Genomic DNA, 11349 nt, shown 5'->3' on the forward strand with positions numbered 1-11349 from the left:
GCCCTTCTGCTGCATTAATTCCCAAGACCAAGCCCAAGACATCTCAACATGACACATAACAACCAGTCTACTCTGGGGGACAGATCTGCGAATGCCCAGGGGGATCCCAGCAAGCGGCTGAATAACCAGACACCCCTTTCCAAGCAGCCTCTTCCCCACACAAAGAAAAAGGTTTCCGAGTCACTGCAGCTTACAAGGGCTATGGTGTGCATTTGGAGAAGTCCTTAAACCCAAGAGGAAAGGGAAGGGCATTCTGCGTTGGCCTCTGCCGGTCACAGAAACACGCAGTGGGACTGCATGTCAAAGCGGGGTCCCCGACCCTGCATCCATGGGTAGTTACCGCCATGCCCATCAGCTGGCAGCGGTGCCGGGAGCTGCCGGCTCGAGCAGGCCTGGGATGGGGACTGTGAGCACCCAACAACCGGCCTGGATGTGGAAAGCTAAAAGCCAGCCACATCAGGGACGGGTGCTGCCACCCGAGCGGGACAGCTCTGAGCCCACCCAAAACGATGAAGGGCAAAAGGGCAGACATCCATCCGGTACAACGACTTTGCCCTTTATCCATCTCCTGCGGATCTGTTGCTATTCTAGCTGTTCCCCAGACCGAATAAGTGAGCACAGGGAGAGCACGCGCCTTGGTGACCTCTGACCAGCCAGGAATGTACCCTCCGGCCACGCTCCTCAGGCGTAAAAAGAGAGGAGAAATTGTCCCGCTCCAAGGCTCCGCTTTGGGGACAGGGACAGCCTCGTGCTACTCCAGGCACAGCGTTTGGAGGAACGAGGAGTGAGGCATTGCTGTACACCCACCGATACAACACGGAGGTGCCCCCGGCGCCGCGGGAGACGCGCTGTGGCCCTGGGAGCACCTTTCGGCGTCACCTCCCCACGCATCAGGGCGAGGCAGCGCTCACCTGCGGAAGAGGCTTGCAACATTTCCAGGACCAGACCTACATATAGTTATTACTGAGAGGCAGCATCGTTGCTCCCTCCAGTTTTTCCGCCACCTCCTTAAAACCGGAGCCGCATCTGTTGCTGCTACAGCAATGCAACAGTGACACCTAATAACACGGCTGTCCCTCGCTCCCTAAGGCACTTAATTAAGCGCTGCTACTCTAGGATATAGGGAACCTGGTATCATCAATTGCCTCTAGGCATCCTCGAGAGTCCAGCCAGGCTGGAACAAGGACAAAGAGATGCCCGTGACGCGGGTTTTCCTGCTCGCCTTTGCTAAAGCCCGTCGCATCCATTTATCCTCTCCTCCTGCGCTCCCCCAGCTGCCTCCCCTCCATTTGACGTGTTGTCGCGCTACCGTTCCCTTTAAAGATGTTAAGTAAAGAGCCTCCCTTTCGGAAGACGCTAACGCAGCGGTGGGTGCAGCAATGTGAGGATTTTTGCTTGTAATTAGCCCGAGTAGTGTATGCTAAATGAGGGAACAGCAGCAGACACAGATAATGGCTCCCGCTTCGTACGCCAGGAAACCTGAGGCAAGGGATGCTTGTTAATGAGCGTGCGCCCGGCAAAGGGAAGAAAATTAATGGCAAGCGTCTTCGCCCTCCCCACTGGAAATAGCACAGCCTTTATAGCGGCTCATTCCCATTACCTTGGAAAGCATCTATTTGCAGAGGCATCCCCCATTTCTGATTTTGGCTCCTGCTTTCGGCACACGTTCTCAGCGGCGTGCAGAGGTGTAACATCACCGACATCAACAGGGCTTCGCCCATCCACATCAGCCCGCTCCGGTGCTCCGCCAGCAGCGAGAGATTGGAGTCGGAAGCTATTGCCAGGGAGATACGGAGATGCAGACCGATCCCTGGCCTTTCCTGCACCCGTTGCTGAACCTCCTACCACACACGGAGTCCCTAGCTGATGCACGCGGCAAAGCACAGGACACCTTTATCTACTGACCTCCTCTACGGAAGGCTCCGGAGGCAAAACCTGCTGGCGGGGTGACATTTCTGCAGAGCTGCTGATGCTCTCTGGCTGAGATTTCAATGAGTCACTCTGCCACAGCCCAGCGATGCCTTCCATCGCTCTTGTAAGGTGCTAGGTTTTGGCCGCTGGCCCATCTGCGTTAACTGACGTGCTTTGGCATGGTTTGCTTTATGTCGCTTTGGAAATTAGAGCCATCCGGCAAAGCGCTATTTGCCTGCTGGTGCCCATCCCTGGAAATACGGCCAGCACCGCCCGGCTGAACGTGCTAGCTCACCCATCGCCTATGCTATGTCCTCCCGTCTTCCCAAACAACGAGGGGCCGCAGAGCGGCCGGCAATCGGCGCGAGGCCGGGATGCCCAGCACCCTGTTGGGCAATGCCACCTGAGCTGCCTGTCGCCGTTTGAGATCCACCGCGCGTGAACGTACAAGGCGCAGATGCTAGGGCATCAACATCTACACGTACGCACGCCCAGAGAAACACAGCCATCCTGCTTGAGAGGCCCGCCAGGAAACAACGTGCCGCGCCAGCACCCCACGCAGCCCACTGCAAAACCGCAGAGACGCGCGGGGACGTCGGCAGCTCTGCCTCCTCTGCTACGTGTGGGTGCTGGCGTTTCCGCTCCGCCAGAGGAAGCCAGCGTAGCAGCGGCCAGGCTGTGCCCACCTCGAGTACCTTCTGCACCTCATACGAAGGCCCTGCGCAGCCCCCGCACCCTGAAAATCAGGCCTTCGCGTCTCAGGTCAAGCATCCAGAAAGGAAGACCCCCCCCACACACATGCACGAACACTACACCACGAGCCTTTTTGTCTTTAAAAACCTTATACATACATGCACACACATATATATACATAAAAGGCCATGAGTGTCATGCTGCTAATTCCTCTTGAGGAAGACACTCTTTGATGGGAATAGCTTTTTATAAGGACAGCGTGACAGGGCCCCAGAGGGATACGTAATTCATCCTCCTCTTAGGAAACCAATGCTACTAAAAATTAGGCACCCTCCTATGAAACGGAGACACCGCACGGATTGTGTAAATGCTCTGTTAGATGTACTGCTACACAAAAGGAGATACAGACATGGGAGAGGGACGTCCCTGATGCATTATACATGTCCAGGCCCCCTGGGGAAAGGCTTCCCTTCCGCTGGAAGAAGGTGTCCCTCTGGGAGGCCGCGTGATTTGCTCTTAAAGAACCCCAGACAGACAGTCTCCGTGCCACCTTCACAACGCAGCAGCACCAGACAGTATGGTCAGTGTTTCTTAACCAAGGGCATTTTGGGGTGGATTCTGTCCGAGAGGAAAACAAAGCGGGCGAAGGACACCGTCCCTTCCTTGAGGCTGAGCAAATGGCCAGCGAAACCCGTAGAAAGAGCAGGAGGGGCTGAAATCCCACCGCTCATGCTGCATTCTAGGGGACGTGCTAATCACCGAGCGAGCAGTCCGTGAGCGTGCTGCGTTTCGCTTTGCCGTCCCGTAACAACGGGCAGCCCTAGACAAGGTTACGTTTATCCTCCTGGCTCAGAGCGGTTGGCCTTGCCCCGTTCCCCCCCTTGCTTGCTGGGGGGATCCGAGCTGCGGCTCACCCACCTCGAACCTTTCGTGCCCCGGCAGCATTCGCTTCCACACGCGTCTAACGCGCTGCTTACAAAACACTTCCCAGGTTCGACAGAGGAGCTTTCCTGCTCCAGGTGCGGCACCTTTCTGCAAACCTCCTCCAAGACACCTCTTTGAAGGCTGGCTGCAAAATGATTAGTGCCTGGTGTTTATGCACCTAAATAAACACGCTACATCCCCTCAAGAACTACCTACCGCCTGTTCTGCTCGGCTCTCCCGCCATCTTCCAGAGACGCGGCAACGTTGGGCCTAGCCCGCCGGCGGAGCGCCGCCTTCCTCTGCAGAGAGCCAGCGGCTGGAGGTGGCATTTCCGAGTACGCTTTTACTCCAGCGGCTGCGAAAAGGCAAATCTGCCCGGAAAACGGCTCCCTTGTAAAGGACAGAACACATTTCCGTACCTCCGTCTTGCACGTATTGCTTTTACCTCAGGCCATGCACAGCTTAATTAAAACATCCGCTCGCCTGCTGAGCATTCCTGGGAGCCAGAGCGGTCCCTGCTCGCTGCGCGGGAGATGTCAGGCCCCGGGTTTCGATTCGAGCCCGTTCGCTTGGCGCTCCAGCAGATAATTAACCGTGAGCTGCGCGCAGGGACCCCAGCAGCTACACCGTCGCGGCGCCGGGAGCGACCCGGCCACGGCTCCCGAAGCACAACGAACGGCACAACGCGACCTCGCCGGACTCGCGTGACCGCCTGCACCGCGTTTTGCCCTCGGTCCCGCAGCATTTCTCCCCGGCTCATCTTTCGCTCTCCAGAACACGAGCATTTACCGACCGGAAAAAGCAGCGAGCAGCCAGGCGCAACGCGATCGGCCCTGTGGTTGAGACCGTGCCAAAAATCAAAAGCTAAGCCCTCGGTTTACTTTTGTGGAGCGGAACAAAACGACGGGGGGAGAGAGGTCGTGTCGAAGCGCGGGAGCCTGAAGGGAGCGGGCCTCGCGCCAAGCGGAGGCCAGATTGGCGCTCTCTGGGCACCCTCAGCATACACGATTACTTACAGGGCAGGAAGCATTTTGCACCAAGCAGCCCCAGAGCGGCCGCGACCGAAAAAAGCCTTGAACGGAGGGAAGCTGTGCTGCACACCCAGGAAAACTCAGCTCTTTCGCAAGAGGGAGACGGATGTCAGCCCACGGGAAGGTCCAGGTTGGCAGAGAAGAAGTCAAGGAGAAGCCCTCACCAGCTGTCAGGAGCTCCCCCAGCGAGCAGGGCCAGATGGCGAGCCATGGCTCCGGGCCTGAGAGCCCCCCTGCTCCAGCAGCGCGCAGGCCCCTGCAGCCTGCACTACCCTGCCTGGGACCAGAAGGGCACTGAGTGACGACCAAGTGTTCATGGGGATAACTATGYAAGATTCAAGTCCTACCAGCTGTCGGGGGACGGGCCCTTCTCTGCGGCAAAAGTCAACACAAAGACCATACAGGCATCAGGGGCTTCAGATCAGGGGTCTAGTTCCAACGACAGAAGCCTTCCCGTTYTGGAAGATCTGCCTCATCAGGAAACTTTCAGGCATCTCAGCTGCACCAGGGCAGCATGTTGACTACAAGGCGGGTTTGACTAAGTTCAAAGCAGAGCCAGATTAGAGCCATCGTTTCTCTGCRTTCCCAAAATCTCCGGCACATGCACAGCATGACGGCACAGTTCCCTGGCTGTGCAGGTAGGAAACGTGCCAGACCCTGACTTCCTAGCGCGTTCCCAGAGTGGAGGGACACCTCCACCCCTCAGTTAAGGGTGACACTGAATCCAAACAGCAGGCTACCCTCCCTCTACATGGCAACAAGTGCATGCAGAGAAAATTGAATTCTGGACCTGCGGCTCCACAAGAGCCGAGCTATCTCTGTAGCAGCCAGATGAGAGGTTCTGAGAAGACCATTAGATTCATGGGTCTCCACATGCCAGTGAAGCCTTACAAGGCTGCTCCATGAACGCAAGCAAAGACTATGATAGTTCACTGCAACACGTGGCAGTTCTCAAACCCTGAGCTAGCTCCTTCGAGACATTTACTTTGTAAATTAAAGGCTCGTACACCAAAGAGCCACAGCGCCGGCTACAAAAACCACATGCACAAGCAACATTGCTCCCACTATGCCAATAAAAGTAGATGCAATGTCAGACAGGCAGCCGCAGAAGGATCTGTTGCTTTGCGGCGGTTTCAGTACAGCAAAGCTGGCAAACTCCAACTGCACTGCAGGTCAGAAACAGCGGGGAGCAAGAGGCCGGATATAGCGTGGTGGGAGCCGTCCYACAGAAGTTGTAAGGTTACACTGCAGCTGTTGGAAGCAATCACAAGAAGACTTTACAAGAGAAACGCACAGAGAAGGAGAATCTGCTAGCAAGCATCTTTGGAGGACACGAGACTCTCGTAAAACACAGCACCAAGGAGCGGATGAAAGAAAGGCCAAGCGAGTTCCCAGGGCTACGATGGGTCTGTCAGATCGTCCTGACCCGAGCGGGATATCAAATCCCCCTGTCCTACCTCCAAGCCCGCTTGTCTTTTAAATGTGCGCTGGGGGGAGCATGATCTCTAGCCAGAGCTGCCTTGGCAAAAGCATTTACGCAGGCTAACAAACCCTTCCTGCAGCATCTGAAACAGCAAACAAAACCGCAGCAACACGAGAACCCACCTGCACACACCTGGGCCTGCAGAGAAAGCCACGGCTGGCAGGCTCTGCTGCTTGAACTACACATTATATAGCCCTGCTTACTGCAGGCCCTGGCCAGCAAGCTGTGTGGGTACACAGCTCCTCCAAAATACAGACTCTAGACAAGCCGGACGATGGGAGAAGCACAGAGAGGCCAAGCGACCTGCCGAAGGGCACCAGGGAGCTGAGCGACAGCACCAATATCCCCATTTTTTCATGATCCTCTCCACCAGCCGTGCCATAATCCAGATGACTCTTTTTCACGAGTCTGGTTATTAAGCACAGGACAAACTTGGCCCTTACCGCGGTCTCAAGGCGAACTGTCATCATTAAAGAACCTGCTCAGCTGCAACACGGGGCACAGCCTCCGCTGGCTACTACACACTTCAGCTCTTCTTAAAGACAGCAAGGCAAAACAACAGTCGGTGCGGGTSCAGCTCACACTGAAACATCACCCTGCAGGCTGCTGCCGGCCACCAGCACCAGGTAACAACCAACACAGGTTTCTCCACGTGCTGTTACCAGCGCCTCCAGCCCCACTAGCATCCACCGCAAGTTTTGCCCATCCGATTGCCCCCCTCGGCTCCCTCCGGGAGACTGCTCTCCCTTCTGGAAATAAGAAGTCGCTTTGCTGGAGCTCTGTGAACAGCAAGATCCAAGACCCGTAGGAAAAGATTATTGCACTGGATTTTGAGCCAGGGATTCTTGGCACGAGAGCACAGAGAGGGAAAAGGGAAAGAAAGGATTAGTGACCTGCGGGACTCCGTTTATGCCCCATTGAGAGATTTGGCTCCCCAGGCAAAAAGGCTGCTAATTGTTCATATAAAAGCTAGATGATCCATGAAATAAATGCATAAGTGATTGCTCAGATCTGTAYCTTGCTGCATTTCCCAAAGGGCAGGCACTTTGGCACAAGGACCCTACGTGGCGATGCAAACCGGCCGGCCTCCTGCGGCACGCTCAGCCCTCTCTGAGCTCCCGGCGCCCCGACCACGCTCTCAGGACCGCTCCTCGGGCTTGCTGTGCCTCAGCAGACGCTGCGTCTTATAAACGCAACACGTGGCAGCTCCGAGGGGGCGGGAGGGCTCGGAGGTCTGCACACCTTCATGCCCACCCCCTCGGACACTGGCGGAAAAGCAGGTGCTGCCAAGAGCTGGAGCTCTTTGCAAGCTCCCTGGGGCCTGTGACCCCGAACCGGCAGCTTTCCCAGGAGAGATGCGCCGGCACAAGGGCTGATTCCCAGCCCTGCTCGGATACCGCTCGCCTCGACGGCCGCCTCCGGGCCGGACACTGCTGCAYGTGCCCCCGTCCCCCCGAGACTGGGCTACGAGGGCTCTCCCTCCCCGCCTCCCTGCACGTGCAGCGCCCGGGGCCGGGCGGCAGGACGGGCTGCGTTTTGCTCCCTGTCTCCAATGCAACAACACGCAACGCTTCCTTCAAACACCTTTATGCGTGTGAGGCGCTGCAGGCACGATGGCAGGCGAGGCTTTTCCCTTCCCGTCCCTTCCCATGCAGTGGCAGGAGTGCAGTGACACGCTCCCGACGCGCTCGCCGCCCRGCGGGGAAGTAGCCGGCGGCAGGGAAAAGCGAGGGGGAGAGAGGAAGAAAGAAAGGAGGGGGAAGGGGGCTTCCTACCTCCTTCCCTGAGTTCAGAGTGTTCACTGCTGATGAAATCCAGATGGACCTTAAAATAAACTCTGCTGTGTTCCCCCTCCCCTTTATAGCAGGAGATGGATTCTTTTTTTTTTAAAAAAAAAAAAAACTACTCTGGCAGAAGAAAAATATATTTCCCTCGGCAAAGAAAGAGCTATTCATCTGTTACCATTTACCAGCTCTAAGTTCACTCCCGAGGTCCTTGCTACCGCTCTCCCCCTTGCGCCAACCAAAACAGCCCTGAGGGGTTAAGTCCCGTCGCGGGACCGAGGAGCCGTGCCAGCCCCGTTGCAGCAGGCGGCCGTCTCACTCGAGGCGCTCGGCGAGAGCCCCGAAACGGAGGCCGGCARGGGGAAAGCAAGACCCGACGTGTGTCCATGTCCACCAGAAACAGTGCCACGGCCTTCCCCAGTCCTCTCTTATCTTGCCCAGAAAACCTGCTCCCGATAAAAATCAGCTTTCTGGATTCTTGCGCAATACAAATTTCATATTGACTCTGCCCTTATCTGCAGTGACCTCCAGTCCTCCAGGGGCACATTACGCTCGRTCGAGACAGCTAAAAGCTTTATTAGGAGGGCTTATAATTGTATTGACTCAATGACTGAAATACACTAACTAGGTTTCTAGGTGAAAGGGACCTCAGGGAAAGACCTGGACATCATTTCTGCTATTAAAGCGAGCGAAAGAGGGGGGGGAATGAGATTGCCTCAGGGCCATCCATGGGATTTATGCGCTGCCATTCCTTCACTGCCAGTTTGCATCCATTTTCTTTGAAGATTCCCCGACAGCGTTAGAAATGCCGGAGCAGCAAACAGCACACAAGGCGCAAGAGACAAAACCCGTTAGTCTACTTGCAGCATCTCCGAGATGAAAGACACTAGCAGACAGGCAAGGACAAGGCTTAGCGGCACGGTTATCCCTGTTAAAACAGCKCCGGGTAGCCGGAAGGGTAGCGCGGCATTTAAACACGAGAATTTTGTTTTTCCTCACGCCTCCCTAGACTCCCAAGGCATGATCCTGGACAACCCRCGTAAGGCGTTATCCACCGAGCCGAGTGCCACAAAGTCCTGGCTGCTCTGCTTGAGCAGAGCTGGCCGCGGGCGCGCAGCCTCGGCCGCAGGGGCCATGCGTCCCCCCAGCGTAAYGGCGAGACGAGCGAACGCRTGCCGCGGGATGCAGAGCTCGAGCRCAGGGCTGCGCRCAGGTGGCTCCTCAGATGGCCCGGGACCGTACGGCCRATCAGCCCGGAGCCCGTGCAGCCCCTGCCTGGGTCCTTCCCTACCACCTGGGCACAAAACGCTGCTCTCCTTTGGCCTCAGGTCCCCTTCTCCCACGTCCAGCCCCCTTGTCCGTAACACTTGGAAAAYGGCACTGCCTTGCCCCAAAAAAGCCTAAACGTTACAAAGATTTCCAGGCGGTCAGGCACTGCGCCGATCCGGCCACGCGAGCCCCAGGCCGAGGGGAGGCCGGCCGCTCTCCCAAGGGGGCACGCGAGAGGCGCCTCTTGCAGCTTATGGTCAAGACCAAGCACTAAGCCCCTGCTGCTGAGGGTTAAACGTGTCCAGCCGCACCGATAAACAAGGGTCGCTGCCACTGGCAGCGATTCTGCACCGCCCCCATGTAACCATGCATCATCTATGCCACCCAGGTGCGCTATGACGCTCCTCGCTACAGCCTTACGCCGTTCTTCTGACGCTCGTGGCCACAGTCGCTTGTGCCAGTGGCTGAGCGGAGGCCCCCTGGCCCGCGCTGAGCAAGCGGCGCTCTAGCAGGGCCTCACCATTTCCACACCCCCTCGAGGCAGAGTTCCCGCTAGTCTCGGCCTCTCTGTCTTTTCGGAAACTCGCTCAAGAAAGCTGGCAATGTCCCCGCACCAGAGCAGGCCCAGCACCAAACCTTGGCATCCCCAGGCACCGCAGCTGTGCAGGCCACTGGCTTCTTGCTCCTACCAGCAGCTCTGGTGAGACGGCACTAACCTTTCCACCTCTGCTCAGGCAGAAAGAGGACAGACCTTGTGGTGGAGAGCTCCCAGTACCAGCGCAACCACACCAGAGCGGAAAGCCTCTCAACACAACATGGGAAATCACTTGCACCTTTTCTTCTCTCCTCTCAACATTCATCTTGTGGTCCAGAGGCAGAAGAAATCTCTTCATCGCACCCAACGCACCTTCCCAGCAACACGGACCTGTTCTTATGTTATCATCAGCCGAGCCATCCCACGAACGAGTCCCTCGCTAGCCACCTCTCCAAAGAGTCCAAGCTCATGGCAGGTCTAACTGATAACCACACAAACAGCATATGCAAAAAAAATCCAGCACAGCAACAGCGCTTGAGAAAGACCGGACAAGAACCATAAATGTTAGCAAACAAGATAATCTCCACAACACAGACTGTATGGACCTCATAAATCATCTATTACAGGAAACAGAAGTCTTTAACAGCTGCTCTTCTTTCCCATGAAATGTTAGAAATCACAAGAAGCCTCAAACCAAAACTCAGAAACATGTCACCACTCCAGTCAAACAATGTGCAAGTCTGGTAGAGATTTAAAAACAACGTGGGCTTCTTGGGTATTGCTTTGGATGAATAACAGACAGAAATACAAGAGAAACAGTACAGAAACAAGCTTGGAGAAAGAAGAGGGCCCAGGTACACCCTACAGACACGCTGGTAGCATGACCTCAAGGAACAGTCTGGAGCAGCAAAAAGCTTCCAAGAGGTTGGAAAAGATTCAAAACCAYAAGCCAGAAAGATCTCACATTGCAGACTACCCTTCCTGCAGCCAAAGATGGGCTTGAAGCATGCAGAACAGCTACACTGCCAAGCTTTCAACCTCTCCTCTCTATCCCTACTCACACCGGCAAAGTAAAACATGCTGCAAGAGCTTCCCCAGGCACATGACATTYGATCAACAGTTCTGGTGCATCAGAAAGTAACCAGAGTACGGCCAAGCCGGCTCTGACAGCACGTTGCTCCCATTGTACAGACAGGGAAGGTTAACAGTTGCAGAAAACGCACGGCCGCTTTCACGCCTGGTAGCATCCGCAGTGCCTGACAGGGAAACGCCTTGCGCCCCGAGCCTGCACGCTGCGCAACCGCAGCAGGCCCCGTGCACCCTGCCTCCGTGCAGCGCACGTGTGATGGCCGCTCACCTGCGCTTCCCAGGCATCTGCAGGCCCAGCCACAGCTTTTCCTCCTACCGAAACATCTGGGAATTGGTAGCTAGAGYGCAAGGGCAGTAGATCACCAGTACAAGCCATACTTCACCAGTCACAGCAATCCAGAGGCTGGATTTGCCTCGCGCCTGGCAATTGCCATCGCCTTCCTTCCCGGCACGCTGCACCCAGATTGCAACCGCCCYGTGTGACCCCCGCGCGTCCCACCGCTGCCCCGCGCGCCGGGGCTCCCGACAGGGCCTCTCACGTTAAGCCCCGCTCTCCACGGCCACGGGAGCTCCACAAAGCTGCAATCAGCGGGCTCCCCACCGACACCGGGGCGCATCATGCCCACGTTT

Source organism: Apteryx rowi, unplaced genomic scaffold (assembly GCF_003343035.1).
Source record: "Apteryx rowi isolate R43461 unplaced genomic scaffold, aptRow1 scaffold_33, whole genome shotgun sequence".
Taxonomy (NCBI): domain Eukaryota; kingdom Metazoa; phylum Chordata; class Aves; order Apterygiformes; family Apterygidae; genus Apteryx; species Apteryx rowi.